Here is a 20004-nt window from a genome sequence, read left to right as displayed (position 1 = left end):
TGAAATTTCATCCCAGCTACAGATTCCTGCCACTCACACCTAGGCCAGCTAATACCTCTGACAGACTCCTGGGTTTGGGAGCCAAGAAGTTCCCACATGGAGCCTAGTACTACTCCCCCTTAGAGAGGCAACTTCTGGCATGCTATTGGGCCTTGGTGAAAATGGAAAGAATCACCAAGAGCTCCAAGGTTTTCCTGAGGCCAGAAATCCCAATCCTGTCCCGGGTCTTGGTAATCAGAAAACTCACCCAGGCAGTGCCCAACAAGGGAGTATCATCAAATGGGAACTATACCTTCTGGATTGTGCTTGCTCAGGTCCCCAGGGAGTGACACTATTATATGGGGAGGTGGCAAAAGTCCCTCAGGGATGATCCTGTTGCAATGCCAGATGAAAGTCCTTCCCTCCCTGTATTGGCATCTTGAGGATCTGGCTCAAAAATGCCCACCAGATTCTCAGTGGTGGTTCACTGGTAGATTGGCCAAGCTGAAGCCATCAAACATCCATCAGGCAAAGCTGCTACTTCTCTTGCCTTGCACAGGTTATATGCCGCCTCTGGCATCAGGAAAAACAATTGGTCCTCTAAGCCTTGGAACTCTCAAACCAAGCACTCCCATGCACTTGTTTGTTGACCAATGGCTTCATTGTCTGGTCAGGTTCATAGAGGGAATGTGACTGGAAAATCAAAGGTTCCCTGGGGTAGGGAAGGAAACTTTGGAAACCATCGGCAGCATGGAAAGGCATTAACTATGTGACTCTTGTTGATGTGTACGGCGAGAGCCTGTATCATGATGAACATCATTGGAATAACTCAGCTGATTGTTTTAGTTTGCTAGGTGGCCAAAATGCAATAAAAGAGAAATGGGCTGGCATTTACAAAGGGAATTTATTAACTTGCAAGTTTATACTTCTAAAACTATGGAAGTGTCCAACTCAAGACATCATCAGATGATGCTTTCTCTCTGAAGACTGTCTGCCAGCAAGCTGGATCCTTTGTCATATGACAAGGCACATGAAAGCATCTGCTGGTCTCTTTCATCTTTTCCAGGTTTCATTGTTTTCAGTTTCTGGCTTCCAGAGCTTTCTTTCTCAGCTTCTGTGCATTTTTCTGTCTTTCTCTCATATTCATTCTGTTCATAAAGGACTACAGAAAGAGGATTGACCCACCCCCGGTCACGCCTTACTGAAGTAACATAATCAAATAGGTTTACACCCATAGGGAAGCATTAGCTTTATGCAAAGGATTATTCTGGGGTCCATAAAACTCAAACTACCATACTGATGAAGGGTTCATAAAACCTCAAACTACCATACTGATGAAGGATGTTTTTCATCCCTGATGAAGATGGACATTCTCATATGAGGGAAGCAGAGGATGAACCTTGCCTGGAGGATGAGGACAATGAACCTACTCTCAATGACATCTGTAAAGTATCTGAACTTCCCATGGCTGCATCATCTGCTGGGGGATCCACCATCAAACTGGACATGGAAATTCTGATGTCATAAATTTATTGACTCAAGAACACAGAGTCCCTTTCTCATTAAAAGAGTCCCAATCATCCATTAACTTATGAGAGAGATGTCAACTATAAGCCAAAGCCACAAAAGTGCTATGACCAGAGGGACCACACTGGGCCTCCATGGCAACCTGACTACATTGGCCCTCTTCGCCATTCCTATGCCTTCAAACTTTGGCCTTGCCTTTCCAGTTCATTGTGTAGATGTGGTAATTATGTGGGATACCTTGGAAAAGTAACTCTGCCACCCCTTCAACTACCAGATGACATCTCCCCTGACCAACAATTCTACTTGAATGAACGATCCTCTCAATGATGGTCCAGATTAACAGAATTAGATGGACTTTCCACATTGCTCACCACTCACAGGCAGTTGGCTTTGTGGAGAACTTTAATGACTACTTTAAAAAAGAGCTTCACCCCAGTATGACTAGTTGGACTTATTTGTGGTTTCCCTACACATGGCTCTTGTGCCCCATCTATTCGAACCTAGAGTTAATAGTAGACTTGTAAGTGTATGTCCAAGGGATTTAAATCTTTCAGCTGTCCATGTGCAGTTGGGCCCTGAATCTCAATGGACTTGCAATACCAACTCTCCAGTTCATTGAAGTCACCCAGGACAACTACTAAGGTGATGATGATGGATAATACCCATCCCAAGGAACAGAGAAAATCTGCAACTGCAAATAAGATAATCCCATCCATCAGCCCCAAGGGAAGTAAGCCCCTTCTCAATTAGAGATGGAGTGGGCCTCACTGTCACATCATCCTCAGGAATTGGGAAATGAACAAAGGACTAGAGTAGACTTATGGTTATTCTACTATAGACTTATTGTTATTCTAAAAAATGGAAGAACTTTTATCATTGATGTGGAGGCAATAGCCACCAGAGATTCTGAGGGAAGCAAGAGAGAAAAACAGGCGTAACAGGCATTTTCAGGACATTGTAATTGTCCTGAAAGACATTGCAATGATGGATACAGACTAATATATATTTTGTCATAACTTACAAAATTTGGGGGCACAGAGTGTAAACTATAATGTAAACTATAATCTATGCTTAATGGCAATGGTCCAAGGGGAGTTCATCAATGGTAACAAATGTACCACACTAATGAAGGATGTTGTAAATGTGGGAAAGGGTGGGAGGGGTAGGGAGTGGGGCGTATAGAAATCTAAAGTATTTTTTTAATAAAAAAGTATTAAAAAATAGTGTAACTATTGATCATGAAAAAAGTTACTACTCATAGTGCAAAACAAAAAATAAAATAAAATAAATAAAAAGAGCTTCACAGTCTACACTCTCACAGCCCTCTGTTACCAATGGACTGTCCATCTTACTCAGGTCCTCTGGAACTTGAGCTCAGCAATTCCTCTGAAGGGAAACATAGCATTATCCCACTTCTTAGCATAGGGAGAGCCAATAAGGAGTATGATGGTTAAGTACAGGTATCAACTTTGCTACCTTGTGGTGTCCAGTTGTTTGGTCAAGCAAGCACTGACCTGCTTGTTACTGTGAGGATACTTCATGGATTTAGGTCACCAGTAAGTTGATTGCATCTGTGACTGATTAGATCTATGGACACCTAAGGAAACTGTGTTTAAAAAAGTTGAAAGTCTTAAAAGGAGAAGTGATGATTTCAGCAGTCAGAAGAAAGAATTTCCATCTCTTCTAGCTTCTCCTGGAAAATTCAGAAAACATTTATCAGAGTGCCCAACTTGCAGCCTGACTATGAAATTTGGACTTGCCCATGGCCAAAGCCACATGGGACAATTTCTATAATAATTCTTTTAATATTTACATATATATAATCTCCTGTTTGTCAGTTTTGCTCTCCTAGAGAAACCTGATTAATACAGGGAGCAACCAAAGTTTTGCTGTGCTTCCATCCCTAAAATCCTTCTAGATGAAAAATGGCCCCCAAAAGGGGACCTAGGACACATCACCTGGGAGTCTTCTTTTAACCCACTATCAGTTTATCATCCTGCTTTTTACCCCATTACATCTTCCACACAATTGCCAGGATGGTGAGAAGTTACGACCTGCAGAGGGGTGGTATCATGGAAGTGGGTCTAGAAGTACATGTATACTAGAGGTTAGCAGATGGCGCCTACTCCTGGTTGAACCCTTGGGAACTGTGGTGGTTTGGAGTTGTACAGTATCCCAGAGAAACATATTCTTAAGCTTAATCCTTTCCTGTGGGTGTGAACCCATTTTAAATAGGACTTTTTGAAGAGTTTACTTCCGTTAAGGTATAGCCCATCTCAAACAGGATGGGTCTTAAACCTGTTACTGGAGTCCTTTATTAGCAGAATTAAATTCACACAGATCAAGACAAAGCCATGGGAAGCAAAAAACTGAAGGTGAATGGAACCAGAAGAGAAGGGAGAGGCCAGGGGTACCCACCAGGTACATTACCATGTGACAGAGGTGCCCAGGACCAAGGATCACAGGCAGTCAGCCCCAGAATGCCAGTCTTCAGGAAGAAAGCATTAGGACTTGATTTGGACGAATTCCCATGGTTTAAGCCAACCCTTTGCATGGTATGCGATTGAACAGCAAAAGAAGCTAAAACAGGAACAATCATGGGATAACTTTGAAGAATTCAGGCTACTTTTATCTTTCAGGAAGGGGTGGGAGTGGGTTGGAAGATATGGGTAAGCCCCTCAGATCAATTGGAAAGAGGTGAAGAGTGAAGTTATAGCACAAAAACAAGAAACAGACAGACTGTGTGGGCTGAGCGGGAAAGGATAAATTACTCAAACAGGTCGAGAAAAGAGTTTCCCTGGGAAGTGATTGCATTGCTACCCTGTCAGGAGGTTACTGCTCACCACCTCCTGTTTTATGCCTGGTGGCAACCTGAAAGAAAAACATCTTCCTAAAGCTGACCTGAGCTATTGTGGTAGCAGGGAACCTGAATGACTTCTGGATCTGTCATCTGACTCCCTGCTCCCTCTCTGACAAGTCCAGATGGCTGCTCAAGGAGCCTGATTTCCCCTGCCTCACATTTGTACCTACATTGGAAGTCCCTGTGACTAAGATCACATCACAGCCATCGGTGGTGCACTCCTCTCCACACCCCTAGACAACTCATCAGAATACAACTCCTGATGTAATCAAACTGGCAAATGACTCAGACATCAGTCTTCTAGTTTCCCAGGATGATAGGTAACTCTTCATGCGTGGGCTATCCCCCTCCATGAAGCTTATCTACCTTCATGGAAGAAACAAAGCTTCCATCAGTGGGGCCACTCCTTAAAATAGGTCACTGGACTCTGAAGGCACAACACACCCTCGAATTTCTGACAGCCCCCTTGAAAATTAACCAATGGGAGACTTCTCATTTGACTGCTCCCCTCAATTTATTACCCCAAGCATAATGGTGGGGTTCCATGATTCTATATTCATGTCTTTTGGCATATCATTATTGTCCTGACTGGCAGTAAACACCAATGAACACATGATACACAGTCTGTCAGTCACCCTTGGCTGACATTGCTGAGTTCACAGAACAAGCTCAACCAAATCATTAGACCCTCTGGTCAAAGTAATGCTTGATAGTCATATTTCTTTGGAGTCCACTTAGATCACCAAGGAGGCATATGTGCTACAGTTAGTACTTCCTGCTGCTTGAGGGTTATTCAGGGGAGGTGGAACAGAAAGTGACTAAAATTCAATGACAAGCCCATTGTTTGCCAAGCGTGCCACCAGATTCCATGTAGGACCTCTTCAACTGGTTCCCAGGGGTTTTAGAGGCCATGGATTTAATCATTCTCTTGACAGGCTTGGAGTAAGGGCACAAGTAAAGCCCTCCCCTGCTTGGAGTAAGGGCACAAGTAAAGCCCTCCCCTTGGGGTGTGTAAATACCCAAACCCTAAGCAGCACATGAGCCCTTCAACTCCATCCACAGACCCTGACCCAAACAGTAGGCCTCCTAGGGGACTGGCCACGATGGGATCTCTTCCCCTGCTCTTTTGGCCCCTTTTGCTATGCAAGTAATAAAGCTGTCAATTGCTAAAAATTTCTATTGTGCCTGAACCCGTGTTTCCACAATGTACCATGTTGCAACTCACTTAACACATCTTCCTAACTCCTCACAAATTTCCAAAAGGCTTTAAATCTCTGAATGATCTGGATCCTACTAAGAAAATAACCAGTGAAAAATAACCATAGCATATATCTGACGTTAACAGTAACTTTGGGTATGGAGAATGCCGGCTCCCCCAGAGAATTACCTAGCAGGACCAGGATTCAGGCTTGTCTGAGGTCTGTGTCTGCATTTAAGTGCCTTGCTTAATATTTAATACCCTATGTTTGTTCTTCCATTATCAGTTTTACAGGTAAAATATTTTGCTTAATCTCTCAGGCACCCCAGAGCAATTTGACTCACCTAATAAAGGAAAGATGTTTTAATGAAAAAAATTGAAGTATTTTAACTTTCCTAATTTTTTCTTATTGTTTTATTGCTTTACTACTGCTGATATCAAATGCTACATAACTTACTTAGCATATAAAACAATACATTTAATTTACATAATCTCCAAAAAATTAAAAATTCTTCTCTTTTAACTATAATTTCTTTCATTGCTTGCATCTTAGAAATGTCTCCAAAGTATTCAGGTTCAGCATAATTTTGTCAGTATCATTTAACGACTAAATGTGTGCTTATAAAACTAATTCCAAACTCCTTATATGGGTCAGGATTTTTGCTAAATAAAATAGAATCCACACTGGCTAATTTAAAAAGAAGGAATTTATTACAAGGTAATAAATAGTTATAGATTCTTTAGAAGAGCTAAAGATATAGAATAGAAGCTGAATTATCCAGAATGACTCACAAGGTCAGATTTGGTTGCCAAAAGAGCAATACCAGTGACAGCAATAGAATTTAGAAGCTGTTGGCTTCAGAATATCCAAAGAGCACTGAGTCAGAAAGCTGCTTGATACATTTCAAAACCACCTCTATACCTTCCTAATCCAGAACGATGCAATTTCTACCATGTTGCACATCAGCCAAATAGAACCCCAAACACTGCATTTCTCCCCACATAATTGGTTGCAATTCAAAGTCCTTTGATTATAAATCAAAACAGTAGGCTCAAAATCATACAGAAACCTAACTAGAAGAGACTTTAAAAAATGTAACCATAAGCTTTCCAATCTCTGAGGGAAATGGGTTTGGAATATTGGTTGAAGATGTTTGGAACAGTTACTGAAGGAACCAACCAACAGCAATGGTATCACATGCATAGAAAAGCCAGAATCTCAGATGGAGTAACAAATGGCTACCTAATGAAAATAAAAATGAAAATATGCACAACTAGATTTATTTATAAATAAGGATATAGTCATTTTCAGTCTTGATAAAATGCAGTTTAATTTTTTTTGCATCAGAGGACATCTTTTTTATGTTTTTAAAAATATATTGCAATATATCACTCATACATAAACACACATAAACAATAAGTGTATAGTGATAGTTGTAAGCTTATAAAACAAACATATACAACATCATACAGGACTTTCAAACCTCACCCTGCCAATATGCCTTGCATTGTTGTTAAACATTGTCAAAATATTACTACTAACCAAAGTATTTTCCCCCAACCCATACTATTATAATTATTATCTTTATATCATTTATATATTAATATGTATAAACAATAAGTGTATAGTAAAAGTTGCGAACTTAAAAGGCAAACATGCATAACATTATACAGGGGTCCCATACATCAACCCACTACTACCACCTTGCATTGTCATGAGATAATTGTTACAAATTAAGACAGAATATTATAAAAATTTTATTACTAACTGTAGTCCTTATCTTACATTTAGTGTATGTTTCCCCAACCCACCTTATTATTTTTTAATTTATTTTTATGGTAGAAGTAGTAAACTTACAAAACAATCATGCACATGTACAGAATTCTCATACAACACCCCTCTATCAACACACCACACTGTGGTGGAACACTTGTTGCAGATTATAAAATAATATCATCTGACTGTAACCACATCCATAGTGTACATTTGGCACACATGTTCCATACTGTCCCATTATCAATACAGTACTTCTTTGGCATGATGCAAGAATATTTCATTATTACTGCTAACCACAGTCCATAGGTCACTCTAGTTGTATTTTTCCCATGCTTCTCCACAATCTCACCACCTTGCAATAGTGTACATTTTCTCTAGCTCACAAAGGACACTCTTGCATCTGTACCATCAGCCACAATTCTCATCCACCTCTGGGTTTACTGTACTATTCAGTTCCTAGATTATTCTCTAGCATTCTGTCAATTGATATTTACATCCCTAGACTACCATTTTCAGCCACATGCCCATTTATAAAATAGCTGTTACTCACTATGTGTTATCATCTAATCTATACATTTCCACACTTTTACAGTAAAAGTAATTAAAACTTATATGTACATTAAATGTCAGTAGCCCATCTCAGTTCTCCTCTTATCTTCTTTAAGAATCTACCACCTACCACCAGGGTTTGAAGAAAGTTTCCTACATTTTCTTCTAGAAATTTTACGGTTCTTGCTTTTATAAATAGTTTTTTTTTATCCATTTTGAGTTAATGTTTGGATAAGGTGTGAGATAGGGGTCTTCTTTCCTTCCTTTGGCTGGATATCCAGTTCTTTCAGCACCATATATTGAATAGACAGTTCTGCCTGAGGTGAGTGGGTTTGACAGGTTAGTCAAAAATCACTTGACCACAGATGTGAGGGTATGTTTCTGAAACATCAATTCAGTTCCATTGGTCTATGTGTCTGCCTTTATGCCTGTACCGTGCTGTTTGTACCACTGTAGCCAGGTAATATTATTTAAGTCCAGAAATGAGAGTCCTCCAACTTTGGTTTTCCTTTTTAAGATGTTTCTGGCTATTCAGGACCCCTTACCCCTCCAAACAAATTTGATAATCATGTTTTCCATTTACTTAAAAATTACTGGTGGAATTTTTGTCAGGATTGCTTTGAACCTGCAGTTGGGCAGTCTCCAGCTTCCTTTATTTCAAGGATGTTGCAGGATTCTCTTCTGGTCTCCTGAAGCCCCCAAACAAGTGCTTCAGAGAGCTCTGAGTGTTTATTAACTGCCCTTTTGCAGGTGCTGACTCTAGGAGCTCCTTACTCTGCTTCCATCTTGCTGATTGTCTATGCAGTTTAATTGTGAACAGCACTTTCTTAAAAATTTTTAATAAAACAGATACTTATTATTTTAATTATTAAATTATAAAAAGTCCATGAAAGTTATCAAAATGCGTAGTCAAATCACTAACAATAATCAGAGTATAAATGTAAAAGGTAATAAGTACATAAAATCATACATCTATATATATTTATATTTTTCTTAACAATAATTGAGACTATTGACTATTCTAGTTAAAATAAAAACAATGAGGAAACAGATGTGGTTCAACCACTTGGGTGCCTGCCTACCACATGGGAAAGCCTGGGTTCAGTTCCCGGTGCATTCAAAAAGAGAATGAGCATATGCCACCTCCCGCTGCAACAGAACTAAACGCCGCCTCCCGCCTCAACAGAGCTAGACAGAGTCTCCAGCCACAACGAGTTAGATTCCACCCCCACCATAAGCCAGGAGATGCAGAAGCCTAGGGGAGCAGATGTGGCTCAGTCCATTGGGCACTCCCTCTCATGTGGGAGGTCCCCAGTTTGGATCCTAGTGCTTCCTGGAGAAGGCAAGCACACAATGAGCAGAAAGATGAGTGAACCATCTGGGCGAAGAGGGGAAGAAAAAAACAATAAATCTTTAAAAACAAAACAAAACAATGTACTCTGGTATTTTAGGATATATATTAGTAAAATAAATGATGACAATAATACATGGTGTGTATGTGGGCAATAAATGAAATTGCACTGTTGTAAAATTTTGACACTGTACTCTAAAGCAGCCACTCTAAAATAACACAAACAAGCACTTATCCCAGGTATGCAAAGGTGGCTGAACATAATAAAATTAATAAATATAATTTACCATATTAAACAACAAAAAAACACATTGTCATCACAAGTGAAGAAGAAAGGCATTTTAAAAAATCCAGCACCTCTATTTGATAAAACACTTAGAAAAATAGGAATTGAAGGAAACTTCCTCTATGATAAAGGGCATATATGAAGAACCCACAGTGAACCTCATACTCAAGGGTGAAGGACAGAGAGCTTTCCTTCTAAGATCAGGAAGAAGACAAGGACGGCCACTCTCACACTGCTTTCAACACTGTAATAAAAGCTCTCCCTAGTACAATTAGACAAGAGAAAGAAATAAAAGGCATCCAAATTTGAAGGGAAGAAGTGTTTAACTTCCTCTATTTGCAGATGATATGATCCTATATAAAGAAAATCTTGCAAAATACACAAAAAAGCTACTAGAACTAATAAACCTATTTAGGAAAGTGCAGGAAACACAATCAGTAGTGTATCTATACACTAGTAAAGAACAATCTGAAAAAGAAACCAAGAAGAATTCCATATGTAATAACAACTAAAAAACTCAAATATCTAGAAATAAATCTAACCAAAGATGTAAGGTATTTGTACACAGGTAACTTAAAAAACATAGCTAAAAGAAATAAAAGAAGACCTAAATAAATTGAAGGACATTCCATGCTCATGGATTAGAAGACTAAAAATTGTTAAGATGTCAGTTTTACCCAAAGTGATTTACACTTTCAAAGCAATATAAGTGAAAATTCTAAGTCTTGTTTTACAGAAATTGAAAAGTAGAAAAGCCCTGGACAGTGGAATAAGGCAAGTTAGTTAACTAAAAAGCATAAATTTGGGGAAAGAAGGAGTAAAACTCTTGTTTTTGAAGACAACAAATTATGCACATGGAAAAACCAAAGGAATCTACAAACCTGCAGAACTAATAATTGAATATAGTAAGGCCACTGGATCCAGATAATTTTATAAAACAATTTCTTTTTCTCTATAGCTCAATACAGTTAAAAATCATATTTAAAAACAATTCTGAATACAATAGCATGAAAATTAAAATACCTATGAATAACTAACAAAATATGCAAGACTTCTATGAAACATTTATGAAATACTACAAATCATTTGTGAAAAATATTAAATGAGAACTAAATAAATGAAGATATATAAAATATTCATGGACCAGAAAACTCCAATATTCTAAAGATGTCAAATCTCCCCAAAATGATCTACAGGTTAAAATCAATCTCAATAAAAATCCTAGGAAACACTTTTATAAATTAACAAGTAAATTCTAAAGCATTTATTTATGGAAAGGAAAGGACATTGGACAGCCAAAATGTTTTGAATGGCCAAATCAATTTTGAAAAGTTAACAAAGATAAAATTTGAAAGACTTGTAATATCTGATTTCAAGACCTACTTACTACCAAGCTATGAAAAAGACAGTGTTTTATTGACATAAAGTTAGTCAATCCATTAGAAAAAGGAATATTTTTAACAGATGTTCCTATACAACTGGATAGCATGATTGGGGAAAAATGTATCTTGATTCCATATCTCATTCCATATACAAAAATTATTTCTAGTTGAATCTGGGACCTAAACATAAAATGTAAATCTTTATGAAAAAAAAAAGGAATATTTCACAACCTCAGGGAACTCAAAGATTTCTAGGGGAGAATAAAAAAATACAAATACTGACAGAAAAAATTGATAGATTAAAAGTCTTTAAAATTAAAAATATCTCCTCCTCAAAAGACATAATTTAGATAATAAAATACAGGCCAGATTCTTGGAAAACTTCTCATAGCGCATATGTCTGAAAAAGCATTTGCATCCAAGACATATAAAAAACATTTAAAAATCAATAATTAAAATATGAACAATGAAATGAAATGTGAATAAAAGACTTGAGTAGATACTTTACAAAGGAGTATTTATGAATGATGGGTAAGCATATGTAAAGATGTTCAATGTCATTAATTACCAGAGAAATGTAAATTAAAACCACAGTGAGATACAACTTCATGCCAACTAGGATGACTAAAACAAAAAGCCTGACAAAATCAACTAATCATGAAGAAGTGGAACAATTTTTACTTTTATACATTATTATTAGAATTATAAAATGGTTCAACCCCTTTGGAAAACTTTAGAATTTACTTATAAATTTAACAATACATCTACTCTATGACCTAAGTATCCAAGAAATATATCCCATATACAATACTCAATATAAAATATACTTTTTAATAATGAAAACAATGAGCTACTGGTAAGCCCAATGACTAGCTGAACATGTTTTCATTCATGAAATTAAAAACAAACAAAATTTTTTTAAAGGAATAAAACTTAGATAATTGTTGGCGAGGAATTGGAGAGTATAACTTACTGCAAAGGGAATTTTCTGAAGGGAAAGAAAGGCTATTAATCTTGTTATCAGTTATATTAACAGAGTAAATGACATTGTTAAATCTCATTTAACTGAACAGTTTGGATCTGTGAATTTTATTTGTGTTAAAGATAGTTAAATTTTAAAAATCACAAAAGTTTAAATATTTTTGTGAGATTTAACTGAGACCATTTATGTAACTCTTAGTATGTTCACCACTTTGCATGAGTAACTTGTAAAACAAATCAGTACTATGAATGACAACACATATCAGTTCTAGTCTTACCATACATCATATTTACATATTCCCCCAAATATTTGTAAGGGATTTCTTTTGAAAAGTCTTCAGAGATATGAAGGAGACTTAAGGAGCACCATGAAGGTAGTATATTTATTATAATAACAGAAATAACTGATAATTGTTTTCAGAAATGAAATAAAGAAAACACACGAGAAATATTCACCACAAAAAAAGTCTTTCTCAAGCATATATAAGCTTATCTTGAGATATTTAAAACAGTTATAGTAAAGGCATATTTATATTTGTAAATAAAAATAATCAAGCTACTCACTTTTGGTCTGAGAATTTGCATTCTAAGGTATGTCACTAATATCATTTTTTGGTTGATTTATTACAAGCCTTTGAGATTAGACATTAACAAAGAAAATGCTGACACAGTCTTAGTTCTGGCTGTCAGACTGATTGCATTATAATTAGATAAGAATTTAATGATATTAACTGAAGATGAGCAGAAAAACACCACAGATAAATTAGACAAACAGGATTTATGACACTTCATTTCTAATGCGAAAAAAATTACTTAGTAATACACTCAGCCCGTCAAAATCAGCATAACCAACATAGACTTGTTATCCTACTGGGGAAGAAATTTGAATATGCCAACCTTTAAAATTCCTGAAATAAGCATTGCTTTGCAACAGGATATAGATTTAAAATGAGTTCATTTTTGTAGCAGTTTTCACATAAGCCACATTGGGACTCTATTGAGGAACATGACGCTTGTTAAATGAAAGACCAGTGAGTCACTCTCCAGTGGGATGAAAATAGAATGAGACTGACAAACAAAATCTGCAAGAAAATTAGTTCAGCAGTAGGTAAAGCAATAAAAAGAAGTGTTAATTGTCAAATATGCAGGAAAATATTAGGAATTGAAGTGGGAGTAGTTTTATGGATTCAAAATAGCCAGGTTCACTAACATGAAGAGAGTGCTCACCAAATGAAATAAAAATTACCCCAGATTAATTTTTTTGACTTTTAATCAAAATAAATGTCTTTTAGAAAATATGACTGATTAATAATGAATCGATTCTAACATGTAGGTAATTCTTCCTGGTATTAATTAAAGGGAAATTGTCGCTAATTTAAAAATTCAGTAAAGGGCCTATTAGAATGACATTGGCAGGCACTAACACTTCAGACATTTTAAGGGGAAAATGAAATATTAGTTATAGTTGGCAGAGGAAAAATATTTAAATTAATCCTAAGTTATTTTTAAAAGTTTCTGTCATAGTTCCCTATAGCAACAATATTTCATTCACCTTTGTAGAGGAGAAGGCATGTTCTAGTTTTATAGCTGTCTTACAATAAAGACTTTCTTTTATCAACTCTAATTTTCAGAGGTGAAGGCATTTGAAAAGCAGTTTATTTGTGTAAAAGTGAATAATCTCTTTGATATGCCATAGAGGCATTATCATCCTATAACTTACTTTTAAGATTACAAAAAAGGAGACAGGTATCTATAACTCAGACGTGTTCATCTTTTATGTTGATTCTTCTATTTTGTGCACTTATAAAAAGAAGTTCAAACTCTACCTAAATTTAAACTACTTGGGTTAAAAGTACCTAAAAAGATACCATTATAAAATCCATGTGTATAAAAAACTTTTTTAATAAAAATTAAGAAAGCTCCGCAAAGCTACCTAATTTCCGTAGACTATCCATGCCATTAAATAATCCATAACTTATTGTCATACAGCAGTAGAAATCTGGCTACACTGTTGTTTACAAACTGGATATTCAACAAAAAGAAACCACATTTTTCTGAAATTTTTAGTCACTGCACTAATTCTCTGTTATAAGGTCCTTGTTAATGGTAAATACTTATTTGGGCTTCAGAATTATGAACAAATCAAATGTTTACTAACTAGTTTTGTACTTGAAATTTTTTACTGGGAACCAAACTCAGGACCTCCCACATGGTAGACAGGAACCCATTTGCTTGAGCCACATTCGTTTCAAAAAAAGAAAAAGCAAACATTTTGAAGTTTGACATTACCTTCTGTTGGGAAGAATGTGGAGTAGTGAGAACACTCATACACTGCTTGTAGGAGAGTAAAGCATTTTGAAAAATGATTTTTATGACCTATAAAGTTAAAGATTAACATACCTTTTAACTCAGCTATTCTAAATCTAGGTATATACTGTAGAGAAATTTTTGCACATTTTCACCAGGCAAGAGTAGTGTCATGGATGTTGCAAAAGATTTCACCTCTCACCTCCCATAAAAGAACCTATTTGCCTCTTGTTTTCCCTATCTCAATAATTGAAACTACCAACCATTAACCAACGCCTAGGAGTCAATCTCTGATTTCTCTTTTCTCCATCTCTATGTTGCCATGCCTACACAAAGTCATGATCATTGTTCATCTCAGATCTGGTCTTCTTGATATCTTTTTGCTCCACTACAAGTCATTCCACATGGAAGAACCAGAATGCTCGTTTGAAGGCATGTAGTATGTTACTTCCTACTTAATACTACAATGGCTTCCCATTACATTTAAAATAAGATTCAAGCATACTTATGAATTACAGGTTCTAGTATGTGCTTGTTCTTGCCTTACTCATCCTTGCTAGTCTCCCAGCATTTACCACACTGGACAAAAAAGCTTTTTTAAATGACTTCAACAATATTAAGTTGGATCTAACTTAGGATAACATAGTTAATCTTCCTTTTTTTTTTTTTTAAATGAAACGGTCTTCCATTCTGTGGCAGTTTGAGAACCCAAAAAGATAATGATTATGTTTGTAAACTAATCTGTTCCTTTGGGTGTGTAACCATTTGACTGCATTAAATTCAGTTGAGGGGCCTTTGATTAGATTACTTGACCATATTGCATTAGGGCTTCTGATTGGACTGCATCACTGAGGCCTTACTCAGTTTAAGTCCCAACCTCCTCCTGGGTCTGATATAAATAGTATCACACAGACAGACACAGAAAAAGGAAGCCACCATATTGATCCTGCTGTGTAAGAGAGAGGATCGCTTAAGCAGGAAACACCCAAGAAGCTGGGCCCACAGAGCAGCTCAAGAAGAGATGGTTAGGCTAGAGAGGAGGCTGAAACCTCAGCAGAGATCAGCGGCCTTCTTGCTGCAAGTCATGATAACACACCAGGATCTACAATAGCTGACTTTGGTGAAAAAGCATTTCCGAAGGTGCCTTAGTTTGGACTTTTCACAGCCTTGGAACTATAAGCTTTTAACCTAAATAAATATTCTTTATAAAAACCAACACATTTCTGATACTTTGCATTAGCAGCCCTTTGGCAAACTAAAACACCTTCCATGCCTCCATATTCTAATTTTCAACATTGTATTCTCAGTAATAAGGCATCTCTTCATAGGCTTTCCCAGATAATCCAAATAATCTAACCTAAATCTGTTAAATTACCTTGTATCTGTTAAATTACCTTGCATTATTGACCTCTTAGCCACTATCAGTATCTGAAATTAACTTGTTTATTGGCAGCGGGCATCAGTCTACCACATGGGAGATCAGGAGATCAGAGGTTCAAACCCTGGGGCTGCTTGACCGGTGTGGAGCTGGCCCATGCACAGTGCTGATGCGCGCAAGGAGTACCCTGCCACACAGGGGTGTCCCCCGCGTAGGGAAGCCCCATGTGCAAGGAGTGCGCCCCGTAAGGAGAGCCGCCCAGTGCGAAAGAAAGTGCAGCTTGCCCAGGAATGGCACTGCACACACAGAGAGCTGACACAACAAGAGGACACAACAAAAAGAAACACAGATTTCCGTGCTGCTGACAACAACAGAAGCGGGCAAAGAAGACGCAGCAAATGGACACAGAGAACAGACAACTGGGGTGATAGGGAAAGAGAGAGAAATAAATAAATAAATCTTAAAAAAAAAAAAAAAAGAAACAGAATAGAGAGTCCATGAAGAGACAACAGGTGGACAATTAAAACAAAAAAAACTTGTTTATTGATTTTCTTGTTTGTTGATTATATGGGTCTTCCTTCCCCCTTCATTGTCACAAAAAAACCTGGATCCTTTTATGTGTTATTCAACACTATTATCAGAGTCTACATTATAGGAACTCATTAACTACTTTTAAAATTGATATATAAATTAATAGAATCCAAAGTCTTTGGAAAGTGTTAGGGAATGACCTGGAGAACAACAGGTAACAATGAGAAAGGGGAAAGGCTAAAAAATGTTATAATTGCTTATCATTAATCAAAAAAGCAGAGAATTTTACAGAGGACCATCAAACAATATTTTAGAGCTGGCTATCTTAATTTTATTTAAAATATGCCTAAAAGATTCTATCTTCAAAGTACATGAGAAGTAATAATTAGGAAAATAGACAAAAGGGACTTTTTGCTTTAAGAGGTTAAAAGTATAGAAATATTCATTTGTAATGCAAGCTAGTGAGGATAAACTGACTAAGGTGAAGGAATTAGTGATGGAGGATGGTGGGTATAAATGTGTAGAAATGGGAAAGAAGGCCTTGCACACGTCTATAGGAACTTGCATTTTTGGTTATCGTTTAAGGATGGCAAAATGATTCATTCAATATAAAAGAAATATTTATTAAGCACCTATGAATTAAAAATCCAGTTATTAGCAATTGTCTTAGTTTTCTAGGCCTGCTGTAACTAAGACCTACAGAGTAAGTTGGCTTAAACAACAGGAATTTATTGTCTCACTGCTCTGGAGGATAGAAGGTTGAAATCAAGAACTTGGCAAGTTCATGTTCCCTCTGAAATCTGTAGGGTTCTGGCAGTGGTAAGAAATCCATGAAGTGTCTTGGCTTGTGGCACAACTCAATCTCTATCCTTTCACAAGGTTATGCTCTTTCCCTTTCTGTTTCTCTCTACCACTGTCTCTACAGCGGGGACAACCAAACCCTGTAAACAGGAGAGTTTATCTGCTTGAGGAAACACCAGTCATATTAAATTAGTACCCACCCTAATCAATTTGGTCTCATCTTAACTAATATCTTCAAAGATCCTACCTAAAGTTCATAATCACAGGGTTTAGTACTCAAGCATCTATTTTAAGGGGTCACAATTCATTCAACAATAGCAATCGTTGATATATTTTCAAATTCCATGGATCTGACAATCTAATAGGAAGGGGGACTTATTCCAGTAGCACATTAATAAATGTACATACTGAGATAGGAACCAAATAAGGAAGCAAATCCACAAAAATATAAATAAAGAAACATAGTTCTATGAAAGCTATTTTATCTCATACTGAAGGGTAAATGGAAGTTTCTATCAGAGAGAGGAGCAACAGTCAGATAAAAAAAGTTTCTTCCAGAAATTAAAGATGGGCAGTGTCACAGATGCCAAGAAAATGAGTAGGTTAAGTCATACTAGATAAGACTTAAGCAAAGACCAGGCCATACAAAGATGTTTTGTTTTATTTTGTTTTATTTTTAACTATGTTTAAAATTATGGGTGTTTTTTAAAATTTTGGTAGTAGTGAGGAATAATTAAAAGAGTTTTAGGATCAAAGGTGGCAAGGATTGTCTTAGGAAAATGTATCCCAGAGGTTATATATAGAAGAATTGGAAGGTGGGCAGAATGGATGCAAGCTGACCTGTCAAGAGGCTAACATAGTTCTTCAGGAGAGAGAGAGGTGATAGTGAATTCGACTGTAGAGTACAGTGGGTGGAAATATAGAGAAGTGGCAGATTGTACAAAATATTTGCGAAGTACAATCCACAGAATTTGGTGATGGATTTGATAGAGGACAGGTCTCAGGATGTGGGAGAAAGGAACAAGCCAAAAATAATTCCTAAGTTTCTGGTTTGCATAACTGGATGGCTAGGGTTGCTATTGTCTAAGGTAAGGAATAAAGCTAGTCAAGGACCAGAAGAGGAAGAAAAGATTATGGGTTTGGTCATAGACGTGCTGAGTTTGATGTACATTTGAAGCATTCATAAGAAGACAAAACATTTCACTGAAGTCTAGGATGGGGAGAGTACAGAAGGTAAATGATATATAGAGCTTAGAATACAGTTCTGAGATATTCTAACATTTAAATTTCGGGGTAAAAATATTCCCCAGGCTAGCTTATTATATCACACAAAATACATTCATTTAATCAGTAAAATTCCATAATAGTTTACTTTTTAATATTTAAAATGATTCAGACATTTGAAATAATGTAATTTATTTACATTCATTTAGCATATCATGGTCATTATTTTTTTCAGACCATAAAAATTATGCAAACCCCATTTTGTAACTACATATTTTGACAATAAGATGCAATTGGGCAGAGGTGAGAAGATGGTGAAGCAAGAAGCTCCAGGACTCAGACCTTCCACTAAAACAGCTATTAAACAAGCAGGAACTATCTGAAACAACTAATTTGAAACTCTGGAAGCCAGAAGAACACTGTACAGCAACTGGGGAGATCAGGACAAAGAGGCTGATAAATTATGGTAAAGAAAAATAAATTGCTCTCTCTGCATGGGAGCTACTAGCACCCAGCCCCACTCTTGTGGCAGGCCACCATAGCATTCAGCCTCTGGTTAGCCTACTGGTGGCAGAAAGGGACATAAAAATCCTCTTCCACCAAACTAGGGGCATGTAAAGTCAATCAATGATCATAATTTTTGATTAGCAACTTCATATCACAGGTGGCCTGGCTCTGAGGACAGCCATTGTTTTAGCCTGCCATGGACAAAGGTGGTGGCAGCAACTGTTTCAATCCACCTGGGCAAGAGCAGTGGACGTCACTGTTTGAAAATAACCCAGACAGGAGCAGAAGTGGTGGAGACATTGAAATGCTGTGCTTCCTCAAGGCTTCAGAGGACAGTTAGCAGAAGGGCTGCATGCTGGGCAGGCCAGAAGGCTCAGCTTTGGGGAGTCATTGGAGAAGCTTTTGGCACCCTCCCTGATCCCCTCCTCAGGACACTTTGGAAGAAGCCTACACCTTCTTCCTGGGTCCCTGGCCCTATTTAGTTGGGAAAGACTGACTTAAGAAAGTCCTCTCCAGTGTGCCCCTCCTCTCAGGATATGTCCCCAGGCAAAAGCAACTTGAGACAATGAAAGGAGTACAAGAAACAAGAGTGGTGGAAAGTCTGGGGCAAAAGCCTGCCACCTTCAAATACCTGGAAGAAGGAGGTTTGTCTCCTGGGAAACAGCGGGGACAACCAAACCCTGTAAACAGGAGACTAAATATTGGTAAGACACCAATCCTACCCAAAGTGATTTATAGATTCAATGCAATCCCAATCAAAATTCCAACAACCTTATTTGCATAAATGGAAAAGCCAATCATCAAATTTACATGGAAGGATAAGGGGTGCTGAATATCTAAATCTATCCTGAAAAAGAAGAATGAAGTAGGAGGACTCATATTTTCCCATCTTAAAACTTATTACAAAGCCAGAGTAATCAAAACAGCCTGGGACTGACACAAACACAGCCATATAGAACAATGGAATCAAATTGAGAGCTCAGAAATCAACCCTCACATTTATAGTCAACTGAAGTTCGACAAGGTGGCAAAAATCACTGAATTAGAAAAAAATAATCTTTTCAATAACTGATGCTGGGAAAACTGGATCTCCATTTGCAAAAAAAAATGGGATTCCTATCTAACACCTTATACAAAACTCATCTCAAAATGGATCAAAGACCTAAATATAAGAACCAGAATCATAAAATCCTAGAAGAATATGTAAGGAAGCACCTTAAATACCTTGTGTTAGGCAATGGTTTCTTAGACCTTACCCTCAAAGCACAAGTAACAAAAGAAAAGATAGATAAATATGACTTCATCAAAGTTATGAACTTTTGTGCCTCAAAAGACTTTATCATGAAAGTAAAGTGATAACTTACAC

This window comes from Dasypus novemcinctus, chromosome 1 (genome assembly GCF_030445035.2).
Source record: "Dasypus novemcinctus isolate mDasNov1 chromosome 1, mDasNov1.1.hap2, whole genome shotgun sequence".
NCBI classification, from domain to species: Eukaryota; Metazoa; Chordata; class Mammalia; order Cingulata; family Dasypodidae; genus Dasypus; species Dasypus novemcinctus.
This window is presented reverse-complemented; position numbering follows the sequence as displayed.